General features: G+C 39.4%; 1 protein-coding gene across 3 annotated transcripts in view; it reads right to left on the bottom strand.

Moving 5' to 3' along the window:
• POU6F2 (POU class 6 homeobox 2) overlaps window positions 1–18908 on the bottom strand; it is a 463146-nt gene that overhangs the window by 428998 nt on the left and 15240 nt on the right. The window lies entirely within an intron of this gene.

Below are 18908 nucleotides of genomic sequence, written 5' to 3' on the forward strand. Positions count from 1 at the left end.
ATCCATTCAACTGGTCCCTCTAGTAGATTGCCCAGGAGAGCAAAAGTTGCCAGAGAGAGAAAACTGGAAAGATATCCTAACCTCTACTGATGGTATTTCTAACCGATCAGCGCGATGGGTAAAAGGATCTCTCCAGAGAGCATCATCAACCAAAACCTGTCCTTAGGACTAGACCAGTTTTTGAGAAACATCAATAAATGTGACATGGTCTCTGGTACTGGCAACATGGAAGGGGTACCTCCAGATAGAAACGAAAATGCAGAAGTGCAGAATAACGTCCTATGCTCCCTTATTCACCCGGAGAAGCACAGTCGAAAGCAAACAAAACAGGGCTTTCCCAGAAATGGCCATAATAAATGTCGTTTCCAAAACAAGACGAAAAAGAAGGTAGCCTTCATCTCTGAAATCAAGGTTGAGTAGATTGCTCATGCATAGCTCATCTGGGTGAAAATAAGACCTCTGTGACATTGTCAAGGTCGCTGAACCCAGGGTTCTGTTGAGTAAGTGCTGGTCACAGAAGGTAGGGCAGCAAACAGGACACTTTAATTTATATTCTCAATTTCCCTGCGATCTCAAGAAAAGAGGAAAAATAAAGGTGGGGGAAGGGGATGAATGAGGTTAATTTTCAGGGTGGCACGTTCAGGGATGCTTTGAGATTAAGGACTTTCCCATTATCCCAGGATTCTCGTCTGAAGGGAGGGGGTTTTGTAGGAAGAAGCATCTCAAGGGCAGGCTTAATTAACCCTCCCCAAAAGGCCTCAGGGTCTCTTCACAGGGACTGAGTCTCTGAAATCCATTTTTCAAATGAAGACTGTGTAAGAAAGATTTCAAAATCATGATCGTGAGGGGGTAGCTTCTCATTTTCCCATGGGCCCCATAAGTAAACATACCGGGACACCAAGAGTTAAATGAAATAATAAATATAATAATAAATACAAAAGTAAAATAATAAATATAGTGAATAATAAATATACATGGAATGCTAAATATAACAATATAAATATTATAGAATATATTGCAAAATATAAAATAACACATGTTGTAAGTTCATGTGCAAAAGCACATTTCTTGTTCTCTGTTGACCAGGTATTCCTTCCTGGAATGTAAAACATATGGTCCAGAGGAAATCTACGGTGGGGAAAATTTAAGCACCCTAATATTTTCACAAATAAAGTTATTCTGGAAAGCTGCAAATTTCAAAGTTTCCCCTTCCTCCCATTTTTAAAAGGAACGTGTCTTATAAAATCATTGGTAAGGCATAAAAAAAAAAAAATCATTCTGCCCATAAGTGAAATTTCGTATTTAGTATTATGTAGAATAAATGTTGAAGACTCACTAAAGAAAGTAACTTGGTAATGAGAATCAAAGAGTACTGCATTATTCAGGACAATTAATTATAATTAAATCAGGCTTTCCATACCAGAGCTTTACATAGTGTTCCAAATTCCTCAGAGTTAAGGTTCTACCCAATCGAAACCATACTCTACAATGCCATTTTTGGTAGCTTATTTCTGAGTTGTTTGGGGATTGTTAAACACACGAACTCAAAATGGGTGGGCTCAAAACTCTAATCATTCCTACTGCAAAAAAACTCTAGGTATCATTAAAAGAAGACTTTTGAGGGACAAGGATGAAAACACAAACCCAAATACTACAACTGGACCCTAGAGTCGAAGACCCATACCTGCAGGCATAAAGCACCCTGTCCTGGGTGCACCCTGCTAACAGCATCTCATAGGCAAAATGCTCCACCCCACGTTCTACCACCTCCTATTCTGGCGGGGCATTTTTCCAGTCTCAGCAAATAAATTAGAACCTTTTGGTACTTGACCTGTGATCTGTACTATTACATATACTGTACTCAATTTAGCTGTCAGTAAGGGCGCCTGGGTGGCTCAGTCGGTTAAGTGTTGGTCTTTGGCTCAGGTCTTGATCTCACAGCTCATGAGTTCGAGCCCTGCATTGGGCTCCATTGTGACAGCTTGGAGTCTGGAGCCTGCTTCAGATTCTGTGTCTTCCTCCCTCTCTCTCTCTCGCTCTCACTCTCTCTGCCCCTCCCCCAATTGTGCTCTCTCTCTCTCTCAAAAATAAGTAAACATTAAAGAAAAAATTTGCTGTCTGTAAAAAAAAAAAAAAAGTTTATTTGATATGTAAGTCTGCCAGGCATATGTGAGGGAGCCTGAATTTGGCTTTCTGCCATCGGTCAACAGTGATCTCAACCTATTTCCTCTCACCTTCTTTTACTAAATTAAAACCCTGAAAGTTCAAATTATATTAAGTGTAAATTAAAAGCTAGGTAGCAGTATTATCTTTTAGAGTGGAAACGAAAACATCAAGTAGCAAAGCAGTGGTAAATGTGTTTCAATTTAATGGAAGATTCGCATTCCTTAATTTCTCCAGCTTCTGGCCCTTTTAATAACTGGAAGTCTTCTGCATACTTTTCTCAGTAGATTAGAAGAAACCTTGATTTGCGGGAAAGGAGTCAAGTTTTTTCCTAAGTAAAATGCAGAATCTGCCAGTTACTCTTGTCTGTGTCCCTGCCAGTCCTCCTGTAGGAGAGAGCGAAAGAGGTGTCCTTCAGAGACTTACTTAGAATATTCTTATAAATCTAGGTCCTTCTTCACTTGCCTTTTCCCTCCAACAGAAAGCAACAGTGCCTTCTCCCAGTAATGTTTCCCTAAATGACACACAGCCTATCTCAGTGGCGATGTGACATGATGAAGAGAAACCCATAAAGGATCCTTCAGCAGCTCCAGAACTTTCATTCTGGTGGGAAAGCTGCATTTATAATTTGTTCTTTTAAATAGGAAGCTGTTTGCCAAAGCAGAGACTCAGAGAGCCTGAGGAATCCAGGCATAATCAGAACTTTGAGCTGTGCGGACAATCAAAATTATTCCTTCCACATTCTGATCTGACAAGACTTTACAATTTTTAATATTAAATACATGATATTAATAAATAAATGTTACTGATACGATATTGCTACGATATTGATAAATAAATAATATTGGTGAAAAAATATACATGAAAGAACCTTTCTTCTAATCAGCAAACCCTGATGATGGATAGATAAATGTATGGATAGGTGGATGGATAGAATACAGAAAAAATTTAGAAATATTTTGGTTGTGGGGCACGTGGGTGGCTCAGTCAGTTAAGCGAGGGACTTCAGCTCAGGTCATGATCTTGTGGCCCCTGAGTTCGAGCTCAGCATCCGGCTCTGTGCCGACAGCTCAGAGCCTGGAGCCTGCTTCAGAATATATGTCTCCCTCTTTCTCTGCCCCTCGGCTGCTTGCACTCCGTCTCTGTCTCTTTCTCTCTCAAAAATAAGCATTAAAAAATATATATTTTCCTTTTAGTAGCAATTTATTTTGCATTGTAAAGCGTTCACTTTTTTTATTCATTAAAAATAGCAAAATACGCAGAGAACAAGGTATCCCCCGCCAATCAAGCAGCTACTAATTTGGTTGCTCAAATTAACAGGGCGCCAAACTTGAAAGCCGCGTTTGCAGAAGGCCTCTCCAGCTCTGCATGCACCGGATCTTCCCATCTCAGTGATGAGACTAAACAACCCATTTGCATTGCAATCTACTCTTGATCTGAAAAGCTGAGCCAGACCACATTGGAAGCTTGCAACTCACACCCAGCAGTGTCCACTTTAAATAGAAAAATCACATTGATTGCATGAAAGTCAGGGCTCATTTTGGTCCATCGATTCCCCCAGTGACCTTCCGCAGCATCAAAGCCCAGAGCGAACCCAGTCTGACCCCGACTTTATGTGCATTATTATATCAAGAGACAGGAGCTACTTACAGTCCATGCCATTGTCTCCATAGATATGTAATAAAGTATTCCAGAACCGCTCCTTCGGAGAACACTTCAGGTGCATTTCATCTTCCTCTCACTCTTTCTCCCCTCTCTCTCTCCTACTTGCGCGCAAACACATACACTCTAGCCTCCTGCCAGTATTAAAATTCTTCATTTACTGAACGCTTCTTTCTCTCCCAACACAGAGCATCTCAAAAGAGCAACTTCAGGCTTAGACTAATACTCACATACCTCCCAGTACACAACATCCTTCACCCAAATCTATAACTAATAATAATGCTCTTTATTAAGCTCGTCTGTGAAACAATATGTCTCATGCGAAGCTCCTCTCCACGCTGTTTTAATTATAATAAATCACCTTCGTTATGACGCATACTTCAATATAACGTGCAGGCTGCTTTGCTACCTCAGATACCCCGGTAATGAGGGGAGAGCAGAAATGTACCTCTCCAAGAAAGTTATTTACACACACACTGAGAAATTCCACAGCATCCCACGGTTTTGCAGCATGAATTTCAACAACTTTTATCTTCCCTTACTGTTCATAACATCACAGCTGAGAAGACGGGGCGGGGGGGTGGGGGGAAAGAAAAAGAAAAAGCATCACATCTGAAAAATGCTGTTTACACAAATAATGGGGCTCTGAATACATCCAGTAGCATGGAAAAGTAAGTCCTTGCAGTACAATCATTTCTCCATAAATGTATGAAAGTATTTTCCTGCCTGGTGCAACAAATCAGTGATGAGACTCTAGGCTCTGCTGTGCAAGTTCCAAGGGACTGCATGTCAAAGTCAACTTCCCCAGCAGTCCCCGGAGAACCTCGCTGGGCACATTCTCATGAAAGGTGTGAAAATCTGATTTTCTAAAATGGATCAGTAATTCTCTATGAAGGGGGAAAGGATCGATAAATCTTTGCTAAGTAGATTGTAAAGGAAAAATTATTCTTTCAGTGACAGTACATTAGGATCCTCCGAACAATCTCAATAAACTAAAGACGTAGCGTTTTCTCCACCAGCTACTTTTGACTTCTGATATATTTTTGTGATCTCAGATCATTCTGCAATGCACATACATTTATATTTGCTAAGCAATGTTCCGTGTTGATGTTGATTTATGGTTTATGCCATTATAATGTTTGGCTATGAGTAGAAAAACAAAATTATAAGATGCTTGGAACCTGATAGATGGGGTACAAGGAAATGTCATTATAGCCATACACACATACGTGTTTCTAACTACATCAGTTCTCCGGGTATATGCTTCCCCACCAAATATGTCTGTGCTGATCTTAGGTACCTATTCGCCAGCATATAGCATATATTCCCTCAATGTCTAAAAACACCTGAGTTGTGATATGCTTACAATCATGGGGGGTTACCTGTCCTTCCAGGAATATTTTTCTCTCCCTAGGCAGACACCAAGGAAACCTCGCACACTTGTTTTGTCACACACGATCGGCGAAGTTGAACTGGCACAGTCACCAGCCCTGCCCCACTAACACGTTCGTCGTCTGTTTCACAACTGGGGAAAGCATGGGGTGTCCCTGCTGTTTACCACTCAGAGGCCCGAGAATCCTTGCTAAAGAATTTAGAAAGAAGATGTGTATCGTGAGAAAACAAGCCTAGGAGTGGACCGACTGCCCCCAGGAGGCTCCCTGGTTATAGCATCCTGAGCTGTGCGTGGCTGAGATATCCCTTGCACTGTGTTAAAGTGGTTATTAAAAAACATGGCCTGTGTGGTGGCAAGGTGTTTCAGGGGCTTCAGAGCATGCTGAATAGCCAGTGTCCTGGAATACCTGGATAAAACAAAGGAAACTCTCGGGGCGCCTGGGTGGCTCAGTCGGTTGGGTGTCCGACTTCGGCTCAGGTCATGATCTTGCGGTCCGTGGGTTCGAGCCCCGCGTCAGGCTCTGTGCTGACACCTCAGAGCCTGGAGCCTGTTTCAGAGTCTGTGTCTCCCTCTCTCTTTGCCCCTCCCCCGTTCATGTTCTGTCTCTCTCTGTCTCAAAAATAAATAAACGTTAAAAAAAATTAAAAAACAACAACAACAAAGGAAACTCTCAGCACGGCAGGCTTACATCTGAATTTCCCTATACTTTGTGCAAGTTTATTGCAGAATTAACATGAGGACAGCTCCTTTGGGAATAAAACCTCTCCCATGCAATGTACCACTTTCATGGACGACATCCTTGCTCCAAGAAGGCGAGAACACATTGAACCCTAGCAAACAGGTGTGACTGGTGTATGAAAATCTCGGTCAACCGACTGTCCTAAAGTTACTGCACATTGTAGCAATTCCATCCACTAGTATCTTTTCAGGGGTAGACTGTACCAAAGTTTTTACTAAATGCCTTTTTCCCCTTTTTTATCGAATAACGCTATGTTGACGTTCTCAGGTACAATAGAGAGTGTCTATAGTTTCTTTTAGCACATTGTAGAAGGACTCAATATAGTTAGAATCTCTCCCACAATCTGGCCTTTGTGATATTTTTCTGATCAGAGGGTAGAAGAGTTCTGAGTCAAAGTTTCTACACCAAGTCCACCAGCCAGTGCCCACAGGAAAGTCCACAGGGGTAACAAATGAACCAGCTCTTCGTATCTAAACACTTCAGGGAAATGTGTCTTCTTTAAAGCATCCAAAATACAACACTGATCTAAAAAAAAAGATGAGAGAAGCGGCCAACTTCAGCTCAGGTCATGATCTTGCACCTTGTGGGTTCAAGCCACCCGTCGGGCTCTGTGCTGACAGCTCGGAGCCTGGAGCCTGCTTCCGATTCTGTGTGTCTCTCTCTCTCTGCCCCTCTCCCACTCGGCTCTGTCTCTGTCTATCTCTCTCTCTCAAAAATAAACATTAAAAATAAATAAACAGGTAGATAAATGAGTAGCATCCTTCTTGATTCAGAAGTCAGATCCAGTAGGACACGTCAGTGAAATATGAAAACACAAAATCCCCCAAGTCAGCTTGTGATAGCACAGAGTCCTGAGTCCTAGCAATCAGATAAGAAGTTCAGTTCTAATCAAGCTAAATGATAGGAGGGAGGAAATTCGGCTCCTTTTCAAAGGAGAAAGAAGGGCCATTTAGTAAATAAAATGCTAATAGAGAAATGGGATAGATGTTTTGTTACATGCTCATGTTCACATGGGGACCTTAAAATGACACGTTTTCTCCGATAATATTTCTATTTGCATTATAAATCTAAGAAAGTATTATTGATACCACAAATTTATTTTGCTGATTCTAATAATTGTCCTTTACGAACTTAGCTTCTTATACAATGGCTTACAGATCATTTTTCTAAAAACCAACGTAACAGTAGGTTCTGGCCAAAGGCACCACCTCTAGGGCCACATCATGAGGTGACCATGACGCAGGCTGGCAGGTGCCTTTCAGACAACAGAAGGTGCCAACCATGCAAAAAAGACCATTTCACCCACATTCTGTAGGTGTAGCTGCTACATTAAGGTTCTTGTCCCCTTTTGCTTATGCTTTGAAACATTTTCTTTGTGCAAGAAAATGATTTCAGTGATCCAGCTGGTTATCTGAGGCAAAATGGAAATCATCCCATTTGTCTCTCTGGGCCAGCTTCCTCCAAGTTTGGGAAGAATCGACTCCTTCAGCTCTCTGAAGACAGTTGAGAAAAATAGAAAAACTCTCAGCTTTAGAAAATGCCTCTTTATACCCCTAAATGGCCCCAGGTGAACTCCACAGCTCTTGGTAGTATCACTCCTTGGTTTTATTTTTTTTCTTCTTTCTCTTGGCTTCTTTGTACTAAAATATGCTTATTATTATAAGCATTAATAATAACATCTAAGAATTCATATAATATTAATAAATAATATTTAAAGAAGCTCATGCTTATTGAAGATAATTTGGAAAACAGTATAAATGAAATAGAAAAGGTATATTGTCCACACTACTTAATACCTTTCTTTAATACATATTATACATACACAAATTTGGTGTCATATAGTATTATTTACTATCCTCTTTCAATCACTTAAAGTTATACTGCTACCATTTTTCCAACTCAAAATTCCTCAACAATTGCACCATTGTGGCTGTGTAATATTTAAGGTAATCATTGTGTATGGTTGGATACATAAGCTATTTACAGTATTTTAATATTTTTTAATGTTTATTTATTTTTGAGAGAGAGAGAGAGACAGAGAGAGACAGAGTGTGAGCAGGGGAGGGGCAGAGAGACAGGGAGACACAGAATCGGAAGCAGGCTCCAGGCTCCGAACTGTCAGCACAGAGCCAGATGACGGAGCTCGAACCCACAAACCACAAGATCATGACTTCAGCTGAAGTTGGTCGCCTAACCGACTGAACCACCCAGGTGCCCCAAAAGTATTTTAATATTTAAAGAGACTCTGAGGTCTATTTTTGGTTTTCAACGTAGTTGGCCTGGATTGTTATAATCACATAAGAGCTTCTAACGTGAAAAAAATTTCCTCACTTAGACTTATAATCTTAAGGATTTTAGTCAAATTGTTTTGACTAAAACAAAGGATGTCAAATTGTTTTCCAAAAAAGGTCTAAGTACATTTCATTCCAACAGCTCCTTCCTTTAACATTTTACACACTGCCCATTGTTTTCATTTTCATAAATTTCTCACATGAAAAATAGCATCACAGAAATTTAACTTTCTTCCTTTAAATTTTGGGTGTGCCTAGACACTTCATGTAGTTTTCATCTTACATGTTTATTATTTCTCTGAACATTTTCTATCCTGGAGTATTATTTCTCTTATCCACTGTAGGAACTGTTTATAGGAATGATGCCAACCTTTGGTCTTATTTATGCATATGTTTTTGAGTTTCCAGTTGCTTTTGGATTTCGTGTATAGCATGTTTAGCTTATAAAAATTTCACATTTTTATTTAGTCAAACCTCTTCGTTTTTTCACTTCTGCAACTTTTTTTCTGGGCTTATTTATACCTGGCAAAATTTCTTTCTAATCTAATAGCAGATAAATAGTCTCTTATTTGTTTTCATTCTACCTTTTTCATATAGTTTCCTTTTCTATCTAAGTGTTAAACTCACCCGGAATTTATGCTGGTGTACAATGTAAGTGCTAACATTTTTTTTAAACAAATAATCTATTAAATAATGGTTCTTAGAGAGCTGTCCTGTTTGCAGACTCGGGCTATCTTTAGCACAGGAAAAAGATTCTCTGTTGGGACACAGATCATGGATACACTCCAGTTGGGTGTTGCCCTGGCCAGGCTCTCCTCCTTCCTCACTGGCCACTCCTTCTCAATTGCCCTTGCTGCTCCTAAACATTCTAGAGTTTTCTTGAGGACTGTCAGTAACAGGCTTGTATCATCTACTTCCCTAGCTACATCCTGGGCATCATCTTTTCCACACTTGGAGAACTCAATTCATCCTCTGCCCATGCCAATTACTGGAAGGGGGCAGGGTTAACACTATTTTTTTTTTATCTAAGCAAGATTTTAATTCTACTCCAACAGCAGCAGCATCTCCCCCAACCTCCCAGGGCTTTTTTTTTTTTTTTTTAATGTTTATTTATTTTTTAGAGAGACAGAGTGCGTGCCCCAAGAGAGCAAGGGAGGAGCAGACAGGGAGGGAGACAACAGAATCCAAAGCAGGCTCCAGGCTCTGAGCCGTCAGCACAGAGCCCAACATGGGGCTCGAACGCATGAACTGTGAAATCGTGACCTGAGCCAAAGTCGGATGCTTAACCGACTGAGCCACCCAGGCGCCCCCCACCCCCAGGGCTATTAAAATCCTTCTCTTATCCTGAGGACCACTTGAAGTAGACAGCCCCTAACTGAATTCCAGTGCCAGGCTATCACCTTGGCGTATCTCTGCTGTACCAAAGTCTAGTCCTATCGGACACAATTCCAGGGCATTAAGTCCCTGGGAGAGCACAGGAGGCGGCCTCTATCTGCCCACTTGATACAGAGACCCTGTGTCCTGATGGAACAGCACACGGCTGGGTGAAGACACCACATGTGTTTTTTATTTTTGTATTTTTGTTTTGGTTTGTTTTTTGGCAGCTGTTTTCTAGAAAGTGGGGGAAAAGCTGAACTCAAGTAGTCAGATTAGCGGTGATGCTTCCACTGTGCCTGGTGCCTGACGGGGCTCTCCTCTCAACAAGCCAGGGCGGTAGGTACTGTTTACTATATGTTGCTCTGCTAAAGGTCACCAGATGGGTCACATCTCTAAATCCAATCGTCGATTCTCGGCACTCGTATGACTTGACCTTTTAGCAGGCTTTGACATAATCAATCATTCCCTTTTCCTTAAAACCCTCTTGGCTTCCAGGACACAGTGTCCCTCTCCTCCCAGGCCTCAGCAGCCCCTTTACGGGCTCCTCTTCAGGTCCCATTTTCTGAGCACTGAAGCACCCTTGAGTCCGGCCCCCTCAGTCTCTTCTCTACCTGCCCTCCCTCCTTTGGAGGCACTACCCAGACTCCTGACTTCAGAGCCCACCCAGATGCTGACATCCCCAAATACTTAATTCCAGCTTAGAGCTGGGTTCTAAGGGCTCCTCTCAAACATTCAACTACTCACTCAATATTATTTCCACTTGAGTATCTAATAACATCTTCAGCTTTACTTGTCAAAGCCTGAATGACTGCCTTTCACCCTGCAAAGCCTGTTCCTCCCACAGGCTTCCCCATCTCAGCAAATGGCAATTTCGTCCTTCCAGCAACTCAGGTCAAAGCCTTTGGGTCGTGTCTCTTTTTCTCACATCCCACAACCAATCCAACAATAAAGCAAAATGTGCCCAGAATCTAAACACCTGTGGCCAACTCTGGCACTTCCCACCCCCACCCCACCATGGTCCATGCCATCATTCCTTGGGATTATTTCACTAGCTTCCTAACTGGTATCCCTGCTGTCACCCTGCCCAGTCGTCCATCAACAGGGATCCCTTGTTTGTGTCATGTCACTCTGAATAAAACACTCTGATGACTTCTCAGCTGACTCAGAGGAAAAGCCAAAGCAATGGCCTAGAAGCCATGCATGACGTGGCCTGTCGGCCCTGCACCCCACCACCCCCTCAATCCCCCGCTCCCTCTGCTGTGGGGCTCTGCGGCTACCCTGCCTCTCCTGCAATTCCTCTAACCCCCACCACACTCTCACATCAGTGTCTCAGCACCTGCTGCCCTCTGCCTAGATGCCTCTCCTTGAAAGAGTCAAACTATCTTTTTTCGCCCCTTCACATCTTTTTAGATAGATTAATTCAAAAGCAAATTAGGCATTACTGAAGTCAGAACTGAAATACTTAAAGATATAGTTAAAGAAATGTTCTGGGATGCAGCACAGAGGAACCAGTAGAAGGAAAATATGAAAGAAAAATTAAGAGACGTAGTAGATACCAGAAGGTCCAACATATCTTTAATAGTCTCAGAAGGAGAGAATAAAGAGAATTCAGGGAAGGCAATATTTGAAGAGATGATCAATCAAAATTCTCCAGAAATGATGTAAGTGTAAATCCACATATTCTGGAAATGTAACATTTCCCAAAACAAAGATATAAGAAGAAGCATAAACTTGGACATATTTTAGTGAAACTGCAGAACACCAAAGACAAACAGAGTTATAGATCTACAAAGATTACCTTTTAAAAACAAGGGCAGAAAAGAGACATTTCAGTCAAGTATAAACAGAGCATTTACCATCAACAGATTTTCATTATCGGATCTTTGAGGGAAAAAGAGTAGTTTAGGGAGAAGAATGAATTGAAATGAAAGATATTACAGCCATCAATGAAAATGCTAAACACACAGATAAATCCAAGCAAATACGTCTATATAAAACAACGACCAACCTACAGAGTATTAAAAAAGAGACAGAACTAAAATATGGAACATCAGTAACATGGAACCAGGGAAGGAAGTCAATGGAATTAGATTTTTTAAATATCCTTTTATTGTTTCTTAAGGAAGTTAAAGTATTTAGCTTTAGGCCTTTGTAAGAGTTAAATATGCATGATAGAAATATCAAATGTAACCACTTAGAGAATCAAAATAGTGTAAGAGTCACTTTAATGCAATAAAGAGACAAGGAGCTGAGATGAGAAATAGACACCTCAAAAACTCAAACTGTCTCGACAAGGATAAAAACAAAAACAACAAAAAAAAAGTGAGCCCAAGAGAGAAACACATAGAAAAAATTGTACACAGTAAATAAAAAGGAAACTGAAAGAAATAAGCCCGATTTTATTTTCAGCCTCATAAATGTAAATAGTTATAAATTGCCACTCATTATTAACATCAGTTCTACGCTGTTTATAAGAAACGTATATAAAACTTTATGACATAAGATATAGGAAGGTTGATATGAAAATTAGATGAAACATATACCAGACATGTACTAATCAAAAGAAATGAAGACAAACTATATTAATTCAGACAAATAATCTTTTTTTTTTTTTTTAGGGAGGCTCCACACCCAATATGAGGCTTGAACTCATGACCCTCGGATCAATAGTTGAATGTTCTACCGACTGAGCCAGCCAGCTGCCCCCATACAAATAATCTTTAAGACAAAACTTATCATGGAGCACCTGGGTAGCTCAGTTTGTTGAGTCCAACTTTGGCTCATGTCATGATCTCATGGTTTGTGAGTTCAAGCCTTACATCAGGCTCTCTGCTTGTCAGCACAGAGGCTGCTTCGGGTCCTCTGTGCTCTCTCTTTCTACTCCTCCCCTGCTGGCCCTGTCTCTAAAAATAAGTAAATAAACTTTAAGCAAACAAACAAAAAAAGACAAAACTTATTGTTAGATGGAGATGATCACTAGATAGTTATAAAATATTTGATTCATTTGAAAGCTAAAACAATACTAAACTTATATGCATCTAACCAAGAGAGCCTAAAAATATATAAAGAAATAATAGATCAGTAGAGATATCTTTTAAACTTACCACCAGAGTGGGAGATTTTCATACATCTCTATTTTTGCTATAACAAACATAAAAAAATGATAAAAATACAAACAATGTGAATAAGACAAGTAACAAACTTGAGAAAATGGACCTGTGTAGAATTCTGTATCTAGTGATAATAAAATTAATATCATTCTTAAAAACATGGAATACTTCTGTAAACTAGCTAGACCATAAAGCAAATCTCAAAAAATTTCAAAAACTCAACTTTAAGCATATAACTTTGTTTGACCAAATATAACTAATTTAGAAGTCAATGTCAAAATGTCTATTTTCAGAATCTCCATATATTTGGTAATGTCTACAAACTCTAGTAAATAACTCATGGGTTATGTCTATCATAACAGAAATTTAAAATAGTTAGACCTGAATTATGATGAATACATTATATGCTAAAACTTGTTGGATACAAAGAAAGTAGTTCTTCTGGGGGGGAAGTGACAGACTTAAATGCCTACACTGGAAAATAATAAAGAGCAAATTAATGGCCTAAACATTCATCTCAATAATGAAAAATCTATAAAATTAACTCAAAGACAGTAGAAGGAAAGAGCTAATACAGATAAGAAAGTTTAGTTAACTTTAAAAAAATGATTCAATGGAGAAGATCAGCAAAAAAAAAAATGTTCCTCTGAAAAAGCTAATAAACCCTCAGATCTCAAGCAAGAATAATCTAGACAAAAAGAGAGAGAAAATGTGCAAGTAAACCATGGAAATATAACTACAAATAAAACAAATATTGTAAGCAGCTACTAAATTAAATCATTTAATCAAATTTAAATAAAAAAATTTAAAAGCTAATGAGAGAATTCAATAAAAAATGTATACCTATGAATATCAATTACTGGTCAAATGGACAACTTCCCAGAAAACAAACTCTTCCTAAGAGACTCAGGAATAGATAGAAAGCATGAATATCTCCAATCTTACTGAATAAACTGAATCCCTAATTTTAAATTCTACATATGCATATACAAATTAGATCAGATGATTCTACAAATAAAACTTTTAAAAAGTGGGGAGCCTGGGTGGTGCATTCGGTTAAGCATCTAGCTCTTGATTTCAGTTCAGGTCATGATCTCACAGTTGATGGGATCGAGCCCGGCCTTGGGCTCCACGCTGACAATGCAAAGCCTGCTTGGGATTTTCTCTCCCTCTCTCTCTGCCCCTCTTTCTCTCTCTCTCTCTCTCAAAAGTAAATAAATAAACATTAAAAAAAAAACTTTTAAAAAGTCATTGTACTCTGTAAATACTCCTTCAAAGAATAAAAAAGAGGAAATACTCCCAATCTGTGAAGTCAGTAAAACTTTAAAACCAAAATATATTTACAGGCTAATCTCATTCATGAACCAAGATTCAAAAATCTATAAAATATTAGCGAACAGAAGCTAGTGGTGTATAAAAATAATAGATCCCAATCAAGTCACATTTTATCACAGAATGCAAGGATGATTTAATATTTTAAAAACTATAAAGGATGTTCAATATATTAAATGATTAAAAGTGAACAATTATATGATAATTTTGATTATTTCAGAAAAGTATTTCGTTAAAATTCCACTATCAATATAAAATATAAGATAAAATTTTTAGCCAACTAGAAAATAAAAGGAATGTCCCTACCATTTTAAAGGATTTCTATAACAAACTTATGGGAAACATCATTCTTGATTATGAAAAATGGCAGGTACCTTTAAGATGAGCAGTAAGTCAAACATTCTACCACTATTTTTATTAAATATTGAAGCCAAGATCTTAGCTGGTATCATAGGACACAAAATCAAAGGCATAAAAGATAGAATGGAAAGAAACAAAAGAGTAAAAATTTTACATTGTATAATTGTCCACATAAAAGACCCAAAAGAATATAAGACAAAATACTAGAAATAGAGACAAGCAATTTATAATCTATATAACAACAATTAGAAAAGCTAAGTTTAAAACAGTACTAATAGTTGAAAAAGTTCTGTTAAAAATAAAAGCAGTAAAATTACAAGGTACCTAAGAATAATTTTAAGAAGATATTCACAATGTGTACAAAAAGAACTGTACAATTTTTCCATGAATATGTAGAAGTTATTATAAAAAGACATTAATTAAAACCTATGTAATTGAGGAGATGTACCATGACCATTGATTGGAAAACCCAATGGCATTGAGATGTTAATTCTCCCAAGTCTTTAAAAAAGACATTCAAGTCAATCTGACCAAGGTTTGGGGAACCTGCCCTACCAGATATCAAGACCTTTGTGAAGCAGAGTTAAGAAAGAATGTTAATGACAGAATTAAAAGCCAAGAAATAGACACTCACATAAATGAAATTTTAATCTATGACAGAGATAACACAGAAGATAACTGGGGAAAAGATTGAGTATTTATTAAATACCATCAGGGACATTGGGTTATCCAGACAGAAAAATAAGATGAAATTGGATCCTTGTACTCAGCAAACAAAAAGAAATAATAATTCCGGGTGGATTGAAGACTTAAATGTGAACAGCAAAAGTAAATCTTAAATGTTTAAAAAATATAAAGAGAGTATCTTTAAAACATGGAGGTGGGTCAAGATTTCTTAAGCAAGACACTGAAAGCAACAAACATAAAACAGTTTTAAAATTCATTGTACTTGCATCAAAATTAAAAACTTCTGCCCATAAAATTGCACCATAAAGAAAGTAAGAATCTGGGCACCTGGGTGGCTCAGTAGGTTGAGTGTCTGACTTCAGCTCAGGTTATGATCTCACAGTTCATGGGCTCAAGCTCTGCCTCGGGCTCTGTGTTGATAGCTCAGAGCCTGGAGCCTGCTTTGGATTCTGTGTCTCCCTCTCTCTCTGCCCATCCCCCACACACACTCTGTCTCTCTCTCAAAAATAAATATTTAAAAAAAATTTTTTAAAGTAAGAATCTAAGGCAAAAATAGAGACACCATTTTTAGAATGAATATTAGCAACAAAATATTGGTATTCTGAATACATAATGAGTATATAATATGGGAAAAACAATAGAAAGTGTGGGCAAAACAAAAAATACTTTTCACAGAAGCTAAGAAAGAAATGGCAAATAAATGTATGAAAAGATGCTTAACCTCATTTATACTTGGGGAAATGCAGTTAGAAAAAAATAAGATACAATTTTACTCTCCTTAGATTGGAAAAAAATAATAAATTTGATTACACCAAGTATTGGAGAGCACATGGGTCAATGGACAATCTTAAATATGCTTTGTAAAAATACAAATTGGTGTATCCATTTGAAACACAAATTAGCCTTATCTTTTAAATTTAAACATTCTCATACCCCAAGTAGAAAAGAATGTCAACGAATACAAAACAAAACAATCCAGCATGTACTAATAGACAGAGGTATGAAATAAGACACCTTCAGATAACCCCAGAGAACTGCATAAATTTTTATGGATGGGGTACCTGGGTGGCTCAGTCATTTAAACATCTGTCTCTTGATTTCAGTTTAGGTCATGATCTCAAGGTTTATGGGTTCAAGCCCCATGTTGGGCTCTGCACTCACAGCATGGAGCTTGCTTCGGATCCTCTGTCTCCCTCTCTCTGCCCCTTCCCCACTTGCTCTCTTTCTTTCTCTCTTTCAAAAATAAATAAATGTTTAAAAAAACTTAAATAAAAGAAGTTTTTTCCATGGATGGAGCACAAGTTGCATGTTTATGGGGGAAGAGAAGGCGATGTGGTAAGCAACATTGACAAAGAGGCAACTCACGGTCAGCCATAATTTTCAGTGTTAGATGTTAGTGCTTTGTCCTGATATGAAAATTTTTCAAGCACTGTGAAATCACACTTCAGAAATTTAAATAAATCACAATAGCAGAGCTGCTCTAAATGAATTTGGGGGACCTTGGACCAGGCCGGCACAGTCCATCTTTGCTCTCCATGGGGGTGACATAGGGTTACACTCCTAAGGCTTGGGCACAGGTTGAAAACAGCCCTTGTGGGCAAAGGTTTGGAGCTCTGTGGTACCACAATCTAAATTTACATCACAGAGCACAGAGCATCCATGTAATTGGATGATGGCAGAAAACCTAATGAGTGATTTGGAGAATCACTCCAAATCAATGGTAGGATTCCTGGAAAGATATCCACTCGTAGTATCCAAAGTACCCAATATTGTTGAAAGAAGCCTCAAAGGTCTCAGCATACAAATATATTTCCTATTACTCACTCAAATTGTTCAAAACACTCTAAAAGTACACTACAATTTTCATAAGTAGTTTACTTACATTGTTTTTGGGGCTGTCAGGAAAAATTGCTTATATCTTTTATTAATCCTAAGCAAAACCTACTCTATACTACTTTCAATCATCAGAAAGTTGGACAGTAAAATGGAAAACAAAACCAAAAATAGAGGGAAGAGCAGTCAATTGCCTAAATTCATTCCCGGGTATCAGACAAAGCACTTGACCGCTGCTGCTTAGCTTGGCAATCTCTAAAGTGGAAATGAAAGTATCTATCTCCTTACTGCCCTATGTTTCCACCTGAAGTATTCTATCATCTATCATAATGCAAGCACAGCACGCCTTTTTTCAGAGTATCAGTATTATAATAAGATTAAAGTACAGTCAGTAATCTAAGTGATAATTTAAATTTTATATGAAAATAAACACCAAGAACACTTTGAGTCTTACAGGAAACTGTCACACTGATCTAAACAGAAATCTTGGCTCTTTGACCTCTGGGGTGGACGGGGAGGGGGGGGCGGGGAGTAGGGGTCCTTTCTGGCTTTTGTTTTTCTATCTGTAAAGTGGGGAGAATACTTACTTGTCAGACTTATGTGAGATAATACATAAAGTACAAGGGTGGAGCCTGCTCAATAAATGGTAGCTACAGCATAATACAGACTATAAGACCTTACAAATGAATGCTTTCAATGGACCAATCTTCCTAATAAGAAACCTCCAATAAGAAAAAGGGAAAAGTCATTTGGACATTCCTGTGTCACTTGAAACCAGCTTCTCAAACTTTGACACTATTAACAGTTGGGGCTGGATAATTCCACACGGTGAGGAGGATGTCGTGGCCACTGCGGGACGCTCAGCAGTATCCCTGCTCTCTGCCCATTAGGTGCTATTAGCTCTCCACCCACCTGAGTTGTGACAAACAAAAATGTCTCTAGACGCTATAGATACTGCCAAATGCCCACTGGGGGGCAAAGCGTCTTAGGCAAGGTACAAAAAGCACCAACCACAAAGGAAAAACATGGAAAATTGGGCTTTATCAAAATTTAATATTTCTGCTCTTAAAAAATTTTGTTTAGAAATAAAAACGCTGGGCTCCTGGGTGGTTCAGTTGGTTAAGTGTCTGACTTTAGCTCAGGTCATGATCTCACAACTCATGGGCTCAAGCCCCGCATCGGGCTCTGTGCTGACAGCTCAGAGCCTGGAGCCTGCCTTAGATTCTGTGTCTCCCTCTCTCTGCCCCTCCCCTGCTCACACTCTGTCTCTCTCTCTCTCTCAAAAATAAATAAACATAGGGGAGGACCCAAGATGGCGGAACAGCATGAAAGTTTTTTTTGTGCGTCTGGCGTCCATGAAATACAGCCAGATCAACACTAAACCAACCTGCACATCTAGAAAACTGATCTGAGGATTAACACGACAATCTGCACAACCTGAACCACAGAACTCAGCAGGTACACGACGCAGAGAGGTGAACTGGGGGAGAGAGATGCCACAGAGGGCAGGGAGCTGTTTTTGTTTGTGGAGAGAGGATGGGGGTGGGGGGAGAATACGGGAAAAGCACAGCCCCCCGCAAAAGCAGCTGGAGAGAAAGTGGAAAAGTGGAAACAGCTGCAGGGACTGAACTAAAAAGGGAGAAAGGAGAAAGCAGAGGGCTTAAATTCCATTAAGACTCTATAAACAGGGGGAGCACAGAGTCTGAAACGCCCCAGCTCAATACCTGGTGGTGCTCTGGTGGGAAGGGAGAATCCCCAGGAGCAGAGTGAAGTCTGGGGGTCTTCAGGCCACACGGGGAGAGGTGGTTCCCCTGCTGGGAGGACTCCCCACAGGCAAAGGTCCCAGCGGATCCTGGAGAACAACCACATTCGCCGGTGCTGGAACAAGGACTTTGGGGGTGAAGCCTGGCTCCAGATGCGTGTTGTGATTTGCCATAATCCCTGAAACGCTGCTGCTACAC

Source organism: Panthera leo, chromosome A2 (genome assembly GCF_018350215.1).
Source record: "Panthera leo isolate Ple1 chromosome A2, P.leo_Ple1_pat1.1, whole genome shotgun sequence".
Taxonomy (NCBI): domain Eukaryota; kingdom Metazoa; phylum Chordata; class Mammalia; order Carnivora; family Felidae; genus Panthera; species Panthera leo.